This window comes from Lathyrus oleraceus, chromosome 7, assembly GCF_024323335.1.
Source record: "Lathyrus oleraceus cultivar Zhongwan6 chromosome 7, CAAS_Psat_ZW6_1.0, whole genome shotgun sequence".
Classification (NCBI taxonomy): domain Eukaryota; kingdom Viridiplantae; phylum Streptophyta; class Magnoliopsida; order Fabales; family Fabaceae; genus Lathyrus; species Lathyrus oleraceus.
This window is the reverse complement of record NC_066585.1, coordinates 97199522-97214410: the sequence shown is the minus strand read 5'-3', so window position 1 is coordinate 97214410 and position 14889 is coordinate 97199522. Positions and strand designations below refer to the sequence as shown.

Below are 14889 nucleotides of genomic sequence, written 5' to 3'. Positions count from 1 at the left end.
TATGACATCCTGAAACAATCCTGCATAATTATGTTTTCCATTTAAACTCCAGCAGGTACACATGATATCTTATGTTAAGACATCACACACAACATCTTGTGAACACTCTTTGTTTTACCAAAATTGCTGCGAACACTTAGAACCAATAGAAACATCACTTAGCTGACGTGAATTACATTCAACCTGTCTTTACCTGCATTTATTATTTACCGTTATTTTGCAAACCCAATATCCCTTTTATATCACCTTAGATAAACACTGTAACGATAGTATTCGATAGAGTGAAGATTGGTCTCTGTGGGATCGATATTCTTTTATATTACTTTGACGTTATTCGTGCACTTGCGAATCAAAGCGATCATGCAGCTTGTCAAGAAATTTGGATCATATATGTTTATAAGAAATGAGGGTCGAAGTGAAGAAACCCATAATGCTACAAATCAATAATAAGTTGGCCATAAATCTTGCAACGAATTCAGTTCTGCATAGGATAAGCAAGCAAATCAAAGCTAGATTTCACTTCTTAAGGGAGAAGGTGAATCCAGGTGAACTTGAAGTGAGGCATTGCTCTAGTCAAGCACAATTTGACGATATTTTCACCAAAGGCTTGAAGATCGACAAATTTCTAACGTTGAAAAGAAATTAGGAATAATTGAGATCGACTAGTTAGTGCGATTGACAAGTTTGTACATTCGTGTTTGACAAACTTGTACGTTCAACAACTTGAATTATAATGTAGTATGTTGTGAATATAATCCAAGTTAGTTACTTGGTTAGGTCCAAGCCCAAAAATTAATTAGGGTTGGACATTCATATAAATAGATATAACTTTTAATTCAATTGTGTACTATTCTACTCTTTCAATAATAATAATAATCCTATTTTCTCTATTCTTCTCTCTCTTTTTCGACACAAACCCTTTTCTCACACAAGTGCCTCATGCACTAAAAATTATAAGGACGATGCAAATCATGATATTTTAATTTTGAATGATAGAAACTATTTATAATTCTAGAAGAACTTAAAATTTAATATTATTATCAATAATATATTTTGTCTCCATTGATCACACCAAGATTAAATTAATAATGCAAAAATATACTGAAAATATTGCACAAAGAATTGTTTTTTTATATATACGTAATGATTTGTGACATATAAATTTTGGAGAAGTCAAATTTAATTTTTATAAAATATTTGTGATTGAGTTCCTAAAAAACTAGTCATTTATATTGTACAGAGTTCCTGAATAACTACACATTTATAATATACATTAATTGAAGAATACGTAAATATTTGTAACATACTCATGAAGCATTCGATGACACGAAATACCCTAAAGCATTCCAAAATACTCATTAATTTTTTTTTTATTGTTTACAAATATATGTATATATATCGTCTGTGATATAGTTTTCCAAAGAATTAAAATAAGAATTTGCATGTTTTGCATTTATACTTATTTAAAATATATTTGATCAATGTTTATGAGCATTTTTATCATTTTTGAAGAACTAATTTTCGTTGATAAATATTCGTGATTAAAAAGCTTATACATTTTGTTTGAAAGAGAGGTGAAAAATATGAAAATTTTAATTCTATAATAATTTTATTTTATTTGATAGTATTTAAAATTTAATAGTGATTTCAATTCTCTCTAATATGATAATTTCTTGAATTTATTTTTTATTTTCTTGGTATACTCTATGTTTGTATAATATATACAACTAAAAAAATATCTTTTTGATTGTAAGTTTATTAAGATTGAAAATTACTTATTTTATAATTTAATGTTACTAATTTGTGATTAACTTGTTAAGATTGACAAAATTAATCTGATTAATTTAATATTTATTTCATAATTGAATGTTATAAATTTGTGACTAATTTATTAAGATGGAAAAAGGCTTTGTTATTTTTGTTTTCATTGTATTTTATAAGAAAATAAATAATTCAAATGTGAAATGAATGAATAAAAAATTATTCCTATATATGTTGACTCATTTAAGATATCAATTTTTTCTCTCCTTCAGCTTCTTATCTTTTAATAATAATTCAGATGTGTCCTATTTTTAAAAAACTAAATATAGGAATTAAAGATGTGAATTTTTTTCCTTACGATAGATATTTATTTATTTTTGACATTTTTATATTTTAAAGATAAATCTTAGTGTTGATTTGAATGAATACATTATTTTCTTAAAAATATTACATTTTATATTATGCATATACATATACATTATTTAATTTAATTTATAATTAATACATATACATTATAGTTATATGTCCATATATTATTTTAGAATATCTATTTTCATTTGGATTATAACAAATTTCAAATTATGCTTGTTCACGGCTGATTCAAACATATTAAAATAACTGAAATACATGTATTAAATAAATAAAAAATTTATATATCAAATTTTAGTTTGTTATTGGCAAAATCGGTTGGGTTGTCTCGAATATAATATGATGCGAAAACTAGAATTGAAGAACTAGAAGTTTCTTCAATCCAAGAAATTTTGTGTGTTTTTAACGAAAATTAAAAATCTGAGAAATTAAGTTTTTCATGATATTAATGGTTGCATCGACTAAAATATCAGATAAATATTTATTGTTTACTCACAACCAGAAGTTTCTGAAATTGTTTTCTCAGACTAAGATCTCATTTTCTGAATATTTCAATTTTTTTGATAAGTATAAACTATAATATTAAAATTGATATTGGACATATTGTAACATATGTTCATAAAAAATAGACTTGAAGATCCATTCTTTAGACATCTAAAGTTAATTGTCTGACTGATACTTTTGACATCATAAATTCTAATTTATATATTAAAAACACGCAAAGCAGGATCATTAAGATATTTATTCGCATTAAATCAACACAATACTATATGTTTCTCCTCCAATGTATAATTTATTTCAGGTTAATAACATGATACTTCTCATCTAAGCAAACTTTTGGATGTGTTGGATATTTTCCAATTGCTCAAATATAATACCCTAAGACGAGTCCCGGAAGAATATTGGAAAAATATACTTGATATGCATCCCATTTTTGACTAGTAGGCTGATTATTAATTGAGAAATTAAATTTTTCAATAGAAACTAAGCTGCTGTAGAGTGAAGAAGTCAAATGAACAATTTAAAATAAATTGTTATCTTGATCCTGTATGAACGCATATGAACCGCAAGTTTAATATATTTCTCATTTGCAGATTTTATAAAATTAATTATCAGATGCTAATACTCCAATTAAAGTAGATTCTCCCGTTGGACAATCTAATATTAGAAATGAGTTAAAACTGCGCATGAAGCGTGGTAGGAAAGTTGGTTCCAATATTAAAAGTCATCTACAAAAAAAGGAGATAAATTGAAGATGACTCAAGTGAGGATAAGAAAACTCTAAGAGTACTTTGACATAATTTATTTTTGAGTTTCAGAAGAACTAACCAGATGCCTGAAGTTTATGAAAATAATAAGACCTCGATAAATTATGTCGTGAATAGAATATGATGGAACAAAAATAAAATCAATATAGACAAAGTCTTTGTATACAATATAACACTAAACATGATAAATGATAACGAGGATCATAAATCAAAGTCTATCAAATATTGTAGAGAAGTTGAGAATTGGTCAAAATAGATAGATCTAATTGAAGAAGAATTAATCTCACTTTACAAACGACTCATTTTTGGACATGTAGTCCTTGCACCTCAAGGTGTGAAACAAAATGGATATATATGAGTTTTTGTGAAAAAGCAAAATACGAATGAGAAACTTGTGAGATATAAAGCTTGATTTGTTGCTCAATGATTTTCATAAAGACCTAAGATTTATTTTGATGAAATATATCCACATGTAGAGGATGCAATTAAATTTTTGATATTTAATTAGTCTTGTAGCATATGAAAGACTTAATTTGAACATGGTGGATGTTGTAATTACTTATTTGTATGACTCACTTGATAATGACATTTACATCAAACTCCCTAAAAAGTTTAATATACCATTGACACATAATTTTGAATCTCTAAAAAGCTACTCCATCAAATTGAACAAGTCTCTCTATGAGGTAAAATAATATGGACACATGTAGTATAATCTTCTCGATAAATATTTGCTAAGGGAGAGATATACAAATAACTTCATATATCCTTGTATTTTTATGAAAATATCTGAAAAAATATTTGATATAATAGATACCCGTAAGGATGACATAAATTAGAACTCCTAAAGAGTTTGCAAAAGGTATAAAATGTTTAAATAAATTATTTGAGATGAAAGACTTGGGAAATAAACGTCCTTACTAAATGAACATTTAGACAATTGAACTTTTATACACCAAGAAGGTTATATAAAAAAAGTGTTAAAACATTTACATATGGGAAAATTTCGTATATAAAAAAAATATTAAAACGTTCTTATATGGATAAATATCATATGTTGTCTACCTCTATGATGTTAGATCATGGGATGTGGAGACGATTCTTTTAGACCTCGAGAAGAGGATGAAAAAGAATCATTTGCACATCCCTTGATCTAACACATAGAGGTAGACAAAATACAATATTTGTCCATCAATTAGGAGATTTCATATTGATTTTCCATTTATTATATATGTTCTATAAATAGGACACATTATTTTTGAATCAGTAACTCAGAATAAGAATAATATAATAAACTCTCTTTCTTTCCTTCGTCTCTACTCAAGAAAGAAGTTATTTTCCGTTACGGAATTCCCTGCAAAATCATCATTGATAATGGGTCAAATATGAATAACAAAATGATGAAAGAATCGTGTGAAAGCTTCAAAATCAAACACCATAACTCATCACCATATCAGACCAAGATGAATGGCGTCGTAGAAGTAGCAAACAAAAACATCAAGAAAATCATCTAGAAAATGGTGATAACTTACAAGGACTGACATAAAATGCTCCCTTTTTCACTACATGGCTATCAGACGTCCGTCCACACGTCAATAGGGGTAACCCCCTTTTCTATGGTATATGGAATGGAAGCAGTACTTCCCGTCAAAGTTGAAATCCCCTCATTAAGAGTCTTTATGGAAACTAAATTGGAAGAGGCGGAATGGGTCCAAACAAGTTTTGATCAACTCAAGCTTATAAAGGAGAAACGTATGACAATATTGTGTCATGGTCAGTTGTACCAAGTGCGTCTCAAGAAGGCATTCGACAAAAAGGCTCGTCCTCGAGAGTTCCAGAAAGGTGACATGGTGCTTAAAAAGATCCTGCCTATTCACAAGGATTCACGTGGAAAGTGGACACTGAACTATGAAGGTCCATATCTTGTGAAGAAAGCCTTTTCTAGAGGTGTTCTAATTCTCATAACCATGGATGGCGAAGAATTTCTAATTCCAGTGAATTCGAACATAGTTAAAAAATACTTTATTTAAAAATGAGGAATATAAAGCCCACTGAGTCGAAAATGCAAAATGAAGGCTTAGGCAAAAAAGGGTATTCCGGTGGACAAAAAATGATATCGTCCAAGAAAAAGATATGGATAAAAACAAAAGAATATAACCTGCTAAATTGAAAACCCGAAAGGGAAACTTATGCAAAAAAGGGTAAATCTTGATGGACTGAAAGCCCGAAAGGACGGTCCAAGCAAAAGCTAGGGATTTTACAAAAGGCAAGAGACGCGATCCGTGAACCCAGGCTACATTGGAAAACTCAAGATGGGAAGAATCAATCTAGCCACTATCCTCGGAAGCAAATTGTTGTGATTTTTAAAGACATAAGGAATATAACAATATTGTAATTCGATGGAAACTCAAAACAGTTCTCATTGCCATTTTACTTTTTCTATCTCAGCAGTTACCTCTTATAGGAATTGCATCTTTATGTATTATCACCCATTTACGGGTCAATTCTTTATTCGAATAAAATAATGATTTCTTCATCAAAAATTTCTTTATTTTTGTTTTTTTATGCTTGTTTGTGAAATGTTATCTATTTCCAATAAACACTATATTAAAACTTTGGGGAAATATAAAAAAACATTGAAAAAATAGTAAATAGTTTTGATTTTGAAATGTCTGAAGGGAGATTAACAGTTCATAGTGATATTCTCAATGCACGAAGACATGAAATCATCCACGGGCCTCCACGACCTAATTAGCACAAAAGCCGAAGTTCTCCGTTGAACAAACGTGCAATTTGCCAGCATCGAATCAAATTTGGAGCACCAAGAGAATCTATGCATGCCTTGCAATCACAACAATGTCAAGATTCAGGGTGTTAGGAAGTAAAACCCTTTCCACCTGCCAAAAGTCCAATCTTCATTGGCAACCAGAAAAAGACCAAAGTCGAATTTTCATTGGCACTTTTCAAAACCAAAGTCAAATTTTCATTGGCAACTTCAAAACCAAAGTCCAATCTTCATTTGCATAAATTTCAAAATTCGGTTCTTCGGTAACTCAAAACCCATTTTCCATGAATAAAAACAAAATCCAAGCGTTATCGATACTCAAAGTCCAATTTTCATTGGCACATCAAAAACCAATTGACCTTGGTACCCTGAAACCTAGCTTTGCTTGACCTTTCTAATAAAATAAAACCAAGCCTTGCAAAAAGCCCAATCATCCATTAGAAAACCTACACACACTGATCATAACATTTCATGTATATAATATCTACATATGTGGAGCGTTACTCCATACAAATAAAACATGCATACAAAGCATAAGCCAGGATCCGAGACCTTTCATGAAAGCCTAGGTCAATCCTCAGCCAGTCAGTGGTATTTCTCCAAGTGAGTTTTTACCCTGCAGGTATTCTCATTGACTATGCCTAGTGATTCCATTGAAGTTTTCTCCCCAATAAGAGGTTTCCCTAAAAAGTATCCTTTAGAGATTTCCCCCAGCAAATTTTCAACCAAGGGAGTCTTTTCTAGATTGTTTCCTTAACTGACGATCGTCTTATGCGATACCAGTCAATTGTTTCCTTTATTGATCATTTGAGCGTCTTCTGTAACACCATAATAACCCCAACACGTAAAATACAAAAATAAAGCAATAATATACATAGGGTGTCACTCAACTATAACACAAACATGCTCTGTAACACGGGTTAGATGAAACATGTAATAATTTAATACACCAGTCATCACATACTCGTCTTTACATAGGCTCATCACAATGGAAAGTAATTCAATTAAAGTAATTCAACAACGCATAATATAACGAGTTACAATGTTTAGTACTCGCATCAACAACATCCGAATAATAACAAATAGTAAAACAAAGTGTTCGTCTGCCTAGTGTTACAAATCAGAGCAACATAATCTAAAGCATTGCATAAGATAGGAAAAAGAAGAACGATCTCATGGCCATCCTTCAGTTTCTAAGAAACTACTTATTTACCTGCTCATTTGTACCCCAAGAAGGAGCACATAACCACACAACAACAAAATGGTGAGAATACGCTCATAATATATAATGGTGAAAAAGTATGCAAGGGTAGCTTAAACAAATATCAACAATAATTCAACATAATTAAATCACATACACCACTAAAATATATCAATCACCAATATCAACATAATCATCTAATACATATGCAAACAATGGATGCAATGCAATATACTCAACACCATAACTCTACAATGCATGTGGTACCATTATGGACAACACAAGTCCATCTCGCTTCTGAATCCCCACCATAGGACCAAAGCACACCATTCTCTACTATCACTATAAGTAACGTTTCATCGATTCTCATCTAGAACCAACTACTTGCTCATGAATCCCCACCATTGGACCAAAGCTCACCAAAACTGGACCGAAGTCTGCATACCATGATGCATGATATCAACAACATGTAATATCACCAAAGTATCACCATGCAAGGATCACCGTTATGCACAACTTCATTATCCATACAAAACAAGTGAAATAATCCAACATAACATGATAAAAACATAAAATACCTCCAAAAAGTGGCCAAACAGTAGCCTAATCACAACACAACATCAAAAATTGGAACCGACAATCAATTTCAAGCAGCAGATCGAACAACACTTATTCTAGAAGTATGAGAGGTTACCAGTCACCCAGGTGACGCCCATCACCGCCCACGTCACCCTGACATGTTATCACCATGATGCTCGACCCTCAAAATTACACCTGGGGACCATGATGGTCTATCCGCCAGACAGTTGATGTAACACCCTAAATCCTGAAACTTATAAATAAAGGATTACTCAACAATTTAAGGTGTCACCAACGACAACCCTTTAACAAACATATTCATTTAGAAAACACGCAACAAAAATTAAATAACATACAACACCTATCCTCACATGCTCACCTTCACTTAAGATATCAATGTAGAGAGGGAGGAAGCAATGGTATTATAGAGGGGTGGATGATTGTTTCGAGTTAAGGTAAGTTTACATGGTGGAGCTTTGATGAGGAAGCTTCACCAGAAAAGAAATAAGGATATGAACGACAGAAGTATGGTTTAGAAGTATTGTGGAGAGACACACAACGGTTAAAATAGGTTGAAGGTGCAAAACACAATGGTTTGTTGAAGGTTGTGTTGAGTTGCGAGATGGAACAGACGTGTAGGGAAATAAGATGGCGATGGCGGAAAGAAAATGAGGTATGAAAATGTTGCATGGTTAATATTGGATGTGCTTGAGGGTGAGTAGCAGAGAGAGGTTAATCACATATTTAGAAGGTGATTTAGTTTATGGGTTATGTTAATGGAGGTTGAAGATAAAGGAAGGTCGTGGTTGGTTTGTGAAAGGTGGATGTTTATGGCATGGCAGTGACAGGTTTATGTTGAGGGTCTCGTCAGCGGCTGCAGTGGGGATTGTTTGATGGTGTTGGATGAGAGGAAAAAGAGCAACTTTATTGTCTTGAGGTTTTTTTCCTGCTTTCTTTGAAGAAGAAAAGGATCTGCTAGAAAATCAAGATCCAATCTACTCCTTCTTTGATTTTGACGTGTTTTCTTTCCTTTTTTAATAGCCAAAATAGGATCCCCCTATTAAAGTGAGAAGAGAGGATATACAAAGAAGAACCTTTTCACTAAATTCCAAGAGTGAGAGAGAGTCTTTGACATGGAGAGAGAAGGAATTTGTGAGAGAGATCCGTTTTTTATCAGCCAATCATGTGATAGCCATTGGGGAGGGATTTGAGTGGGCCCTGTCTGCTATCCCCATGTGAGATGGCACATGGTTGTGTATCAATAGAGAGCTTATTTTCATCTGCTATATGTGAGAGAGATATCCCTTTATCCCTTTTGCTCTCTTGTTATTGGCCATCTCAAAAAGAAAATGTGAAGAAGAAATATCCATTGGCTTCCTCACATTTTGTGCTTGCATTGGAGAGACAAGCTCCAATGAGAGTGTGCCAAGTGTTACCACCTTGCTGTCAAATTCAATTTATTTCCTTCATATATATATATATATATATATATATTATATATATATATATATATATATATATATATATATATATATATAATATATGAAAACAGGTTTTTTTAATTAAATTAAAAATAAACAAAGTAAGATAAATTCAAACTAAATACATAGTTAATTTTAGTTAATGATATAAGTTATTTTAACAAAAAAACAAAAATAAAAGGATAAAAAAGAATAAAAGTTGAGCGCCAAAGCGTCAGAAAAGTCAAAATGAATGAATCAAATAATCATAGCAAAATATACTTCTTGGAAACATAACAGGTTTTAATCAAATTTTGAAATAAAAAATGACTAGTTAAAAGTCCCAGGCTGATCAAAATGCGACTAAAAAGTAGTCGGGAAAAATAAAACGAGCCTGCCAAATTAAACTACGCCAATCATAGATTAATAAAATAGACCTCTACAAGCTCGATTTTGAAATTTTTCGCCTGCTAATTCCATATATATTTGAAAATTGATTCAATCGATTTGTTTGTAGATCAAAAAATTTATTTTGGTTGACATTTTAGGTATTGCGAGATGAAATGCATGTTATGCTATGAGGTGATACAAATGTATTTTGAAGGCATTAATTTGCTTATTCATGGTCAAAATTGGGGTGTGATAGTATGGAATGAGTGGCTTATATGAGGGAGGAGGTACATACGATTGTTCCTTCTCAACCACCTCCTTAACTTTGGGTGCCGACCCATTTTCAACTTCTGGTTCTACTCTCTTACCGGGGTACTATCATTAACTCTCTCTGCTGTTCTCTCAACTCTCGGTGTCGGGTCTCTAACTCTAGGATCAACAGGGTCATCTAATTCCGTCCCACCTCGGAGTGTGATGACATTAGCGTGGCCTTTGGGATTGGGTTATGGTTGTCCAGGAAATGTGTCAGCAGAGGCAACAGTCTCCGCTTTTTGCTGGAACACTTGAGAGATTTGAGTCTTAAGCATCTTATTATGGGTATCCATGGCGTCAACCTTATTTTTCAACTGTTTGATCAACTCATTAATACGAATGTTTTGGTTCATGAACTTCTTACTTATTGGGTCTGATACATGAAAAAATTATTCATCATATCTCCAGATTAGACTTCTTAGGTACAGAAGAAGCATAAGAGACTCCTTCATTATTCTGAAAGCCAGGGGGAGGTAGGAGGTGAGCTTGGTGCAAAAAGAGCATTGTTGTTCTTATAAGAGAAATTTGGATGATTCCTCCATCCAGGATTATACGAGTTAGAGTAGGGGTTACCCTGCACATAATTTTCCTGGTTGTGGGAAGCATCACACAACAAATAACAGACAGATGTGACATGTCCTTGGATTCTAGAAATCTCATAGAGGGGAGTCAATGCAGCTACGGTATCCGTGGTGAAGCTAGCAAAAATATACCCGAGGGCATCACCTTGAAAATACAACAGATTCACCATTGAACTGTATTTATTTCCGAAGGAAATGGAAAACATCGATAAAACCCAGGGGAAGAGAAAATGGGTAAGGAAGTCGGTTATGTAAGGGGGAAGGTATTAGCACTCCTCATATCTGTTGTGCTCAATGGGAACCGTTTTGATTGTTCTTTGCTTGGATGGGTGTTATTATCTAAAGATATCTCACCGAAGAATAAAGGAGAAAGAATGGAAGGGTAAAGAATAAATATGTGGTGTGAAAGAAGAATTAATAATTAATGTGCTTGCTGAGGATTTGAGTCCTCATGCCTACGTATTCTCACCGTGCAATGAGTAGGTCAGAACTTCATAGTTCAAGGAACTAATGTGGAACAAGGAAAGAAAGAGATTCAATTGGGTTTCCAAGAGGCAAATCAAATTGCTTGAATAACATGAGTGTGGCATTAACCAATGATGGTGTTTATCCAAAGTGAATTTGCGAAGGCACGGTCTGAACCAAGGATGCTACCAAAGTTTGAGACTTTACAAGGTAAGAAAATATGTTTTCCAGGGTCTGCAACCCTATAGGATAACATGAGAGAAAGCCACAGTTTGTAACTGTATAGGCAGGCTAAAAAGGCTCAAAGTTTGTAACTTACAATGAAGTGCTTGATTTCCAAAGTCTGTAACTTTGTAAGGCAAAGTTCAAAGATAGGTGTGCCATAGTCTGTAACTACATAAGGCAGAAGAAGTGAATGCCAGAGTTTGAAACTCCATTAGGGAAAATAAAGATGATGCCACAATCTTTAACTGTATATGCATTGAAGTATGTAGCGGAGTTTGTAACCCTATGGGTATAAAGAATGAATGCCAAAGTCCGTAACTTTATAGGCAGAAAGAAATGGGGCTTTGCCAAAGTATGTAACTGCGTAGGCATAAAGCAAGGTTTCCAGAGTCTGAAACTCCATAGGGAAAAAGAGAGCTTACCAAAGTTTAAAACTCTATAGGGACAGGAAAAGAATGCCAAAGTCTATCACTTTATGGGAAATGAAATGAGGACGCCAAAGTCTGTAACTGTAGGCAATGCATGAGGCAATAAGAAAAGGATGCCAAAGTCTGTAAGTGTAGGCAATGCATGAAGCAATTGATTAGGAAATGGGTGTGTGACCCTGAGGTAATGATACCAAATCATGTATGGACAACAACGACGGGAGTATTACACTGGATCTAAAGAGGAGAGTGTGATAATGTTGCAAAGGTGCATTAATGTGCTTGCCTGAAGGAGACCTTGTTAATTACCTGATTCAAATTACACTAAAGTCCACGAATGAAGGCGAATACTTTGAATATCTAGGGTTTACGCCCTGTATGCAAAGGTACTTTAGACAGGGATAGGAAAAGTTCCCTCTCATCATTCTTTGTTACTTAAGGCTCATGGAGTGTAACTCTCGTCATGATTGACACGTTGCTGATAAGAGATTTTAATTATTGACCTTGGTGATGCATTGTTTCTTGTTGTGGGAGGAGACTTGACAATCATTTGATTCGAATTGTACTAAAGTCTATGAACAAAGGCGAATACTTTAAATAGATAGGGCCTACGCCCCGTACAGAAATGTACTCTAGACAAGGGTAGGAATAATCCATGTCATCATTCTCTATTACTTAAGGCTCATGTCACATAACTTAAATCATGATTGACAAGTGTTGATAATCCTTTTATGATTGATCCTACTGATGCACCATTGTTTGTGAAGAAAAGACTTGACAATCATTTGATTTGAATTGTACTAAAGTATATGAACGAATGTGAATACTTTGAATAGCTAGGACCTACGCATCGTACGGAAAGGTATTCTAGACAAGGGTAGGAAAAATTCCCTCTCATCATTCTCCGATGGTTAAGGCTCATGACCCATAACTTGAATCAAGATTGACAAGTGTTGATGCACCTTTGTTGTGCTTGAATTGTAGTCCACTCTATCTGTAATGTGAGTGCCTTATACTGAATTGAAGTCTTGATCTTGAATTTGAATTTTGAGGCCTTGAGCTCCTGAGGTCCATTACAGCTTGAACATAAGGGACTTATCCTATCTAGTGATCAAGGGTCTTTTTATCACTTGAATAGGCTTGGGGAATTGAGCATAGTGCAAAGATTTGGTTGATCAAAGTGAACTTTGATCAAATAATCAATGGGATTGAAAGATATCAGTTGAATTATATACACAATAAACCTAATGAATTATCAGTCAGATTAAACCAGTTGCATTTACACAAGTCCTAAGCTAAGGGGGCATGCATCTTGGAAACTTTCTAAGCCCTAAGGGAAATATGGTCATTATGCCAAAATTAGTTAATATGGAATTAACAATCAAGATTAATTAAAATTAATTGAAACTAACTAATCCTAATTAAAATTAATATGATATTACATGATGACAATTAACTTAATATTGATTAACCTAATTCTAAATTAATCAAATTATAACTTATAAAAATCAGAGATTAAAAATTAATCAAAATCAATTAATAAAAATTAATTAAAAATTAAAATTAAGAATGATAAAATGGATTAATCATGGAGTAGGGTGTGCATACTTTGAAGGGGGTGAGGATAGAAGGTTTGGGCCTTAGAACCAAATAGCTCCAAGCAAATCGGATCCAAATCCACGGGTTCATGATCCAGGTCTATGCATCAAACTGAACCAGGTCAATGCATCGATTCTCAGCAGTGCAAACAAAATTTTCACCCTTCATCCACAATCTCACGCGTTCTCTCCCTCTCTCATATCATTTCAAAAAACTCGATGAACACTCAAATCAATTTCAAAGTTCAAGCTTCAAATCAACATCTAACCTCACCGAATTGCTGGTGCATGCGAGGTATGAGAAGAACGCGAAATCGCGACACACAGATCATGGATTGAAGCAAGAAGGCAGAAGGAAACTCACCGGATTCAAATCTTGACCCGGTGGAAAAAACAGGTATTGAACTCTTTCTCATTATTCTCCTTCTTTTTCTCGTGAGTTTTTCAACTTTAAGCTATGAATCGAGGGAGAGGATTGAGAATATTTCGAAGAGTTTCTGAGAATGCTTGAAGAGTATTAAAGAGTGAAACTGAAAACTGAACAACGAATGAGCCTCTGAGTTGAAAAAAATTGATAGTGAAGAGTGCTATGAATTGGTGATTTGATTTGTGATTCGTCCCCACTAAATGAGTGAAGAGTTTTGTATTTACAGAGTTTGGTTTGCAGTTAGAAATGCAAAAAAAAATTCACTTGAAATGCATCGAGGTAGTTGGAAGTGAATTGTGAATCTGTTAGAGTGGTTTTGATTCCCTGCATCGTCTTTGTTAGCTTATCGTGGAGTTCAAATTGTTCTATTGAATTAAAATGTGCATGTTTGAATTGTTTGTGCTTAGTTTCCACTTGGTGCTGCGGGGCTTGGCGTGTTGCTTGCCTTGAAGTCCTTCTGCTATTTGATGGCATGCTTGGAATATGTGTGCAACTGACTTGTTTAGAATTAAATTGGGAGTTTGGGATTGGATTATAGGTTGTATATGGCTTGATCCTTTGTAGTGATTTGTAATGGGAATGCATTTAATGTGGGAAATTGTAGTTTAGGGAATGGAATTATAATGGAATGTTTATGAAATTGAATTTGTATGGAACATGTAATTGAATTGTATGGCTATTGAATTGAATGAATGGGATTATGTGGAAAATTGTATGAGAGATTGAATGTGTATGCCATTTGGACTTGCTTTAGAAATGTGTATGAAATGTATTGAGTTGGAATTGAATGGATTAATGGTTATGGAATTGAATGAATGTATGAATGAATGGTATTGGATAGTTATGGAAAGTTATGAATGGAAAGTGTAATTGAATGTTAAGATTGTTATGGAAAGTTAATTGAATGTTATGTTATTCTCTCTTTGAATGTTGGATTATGGATAAGTTGATTGTGTATGAAATTAATGGGATATAGTGAAAAGTTTTGGAATTTGAATAAAGGATTGAGAAACAAAAGCAATGTTAAGTGAGGTTTAAAAAGT

The 14889-nt window shown here is 33.3% G+C and overlaps 1 long non-coding RNA gene across 1 annotated transcript; it reads left to right on the top strand.

Moving 5' to 3' along the window:
• The first annotated feature begins 13434 nt into the window (after positions 1 to 13434).
• Positions 13435 to 14566, top strand: LOC127101675 (uncharacterized). The gene is made up of 2 exons (XR_007794688.1): positions 13435 to 13816; positions 14254 to 14566. It is a non-coding gene; the product is annotated as an uncharacterized LOC127101675 (long non-coding RNA).
• Positions 14567 to 14889: the final 323 nt, after the last annotated feature.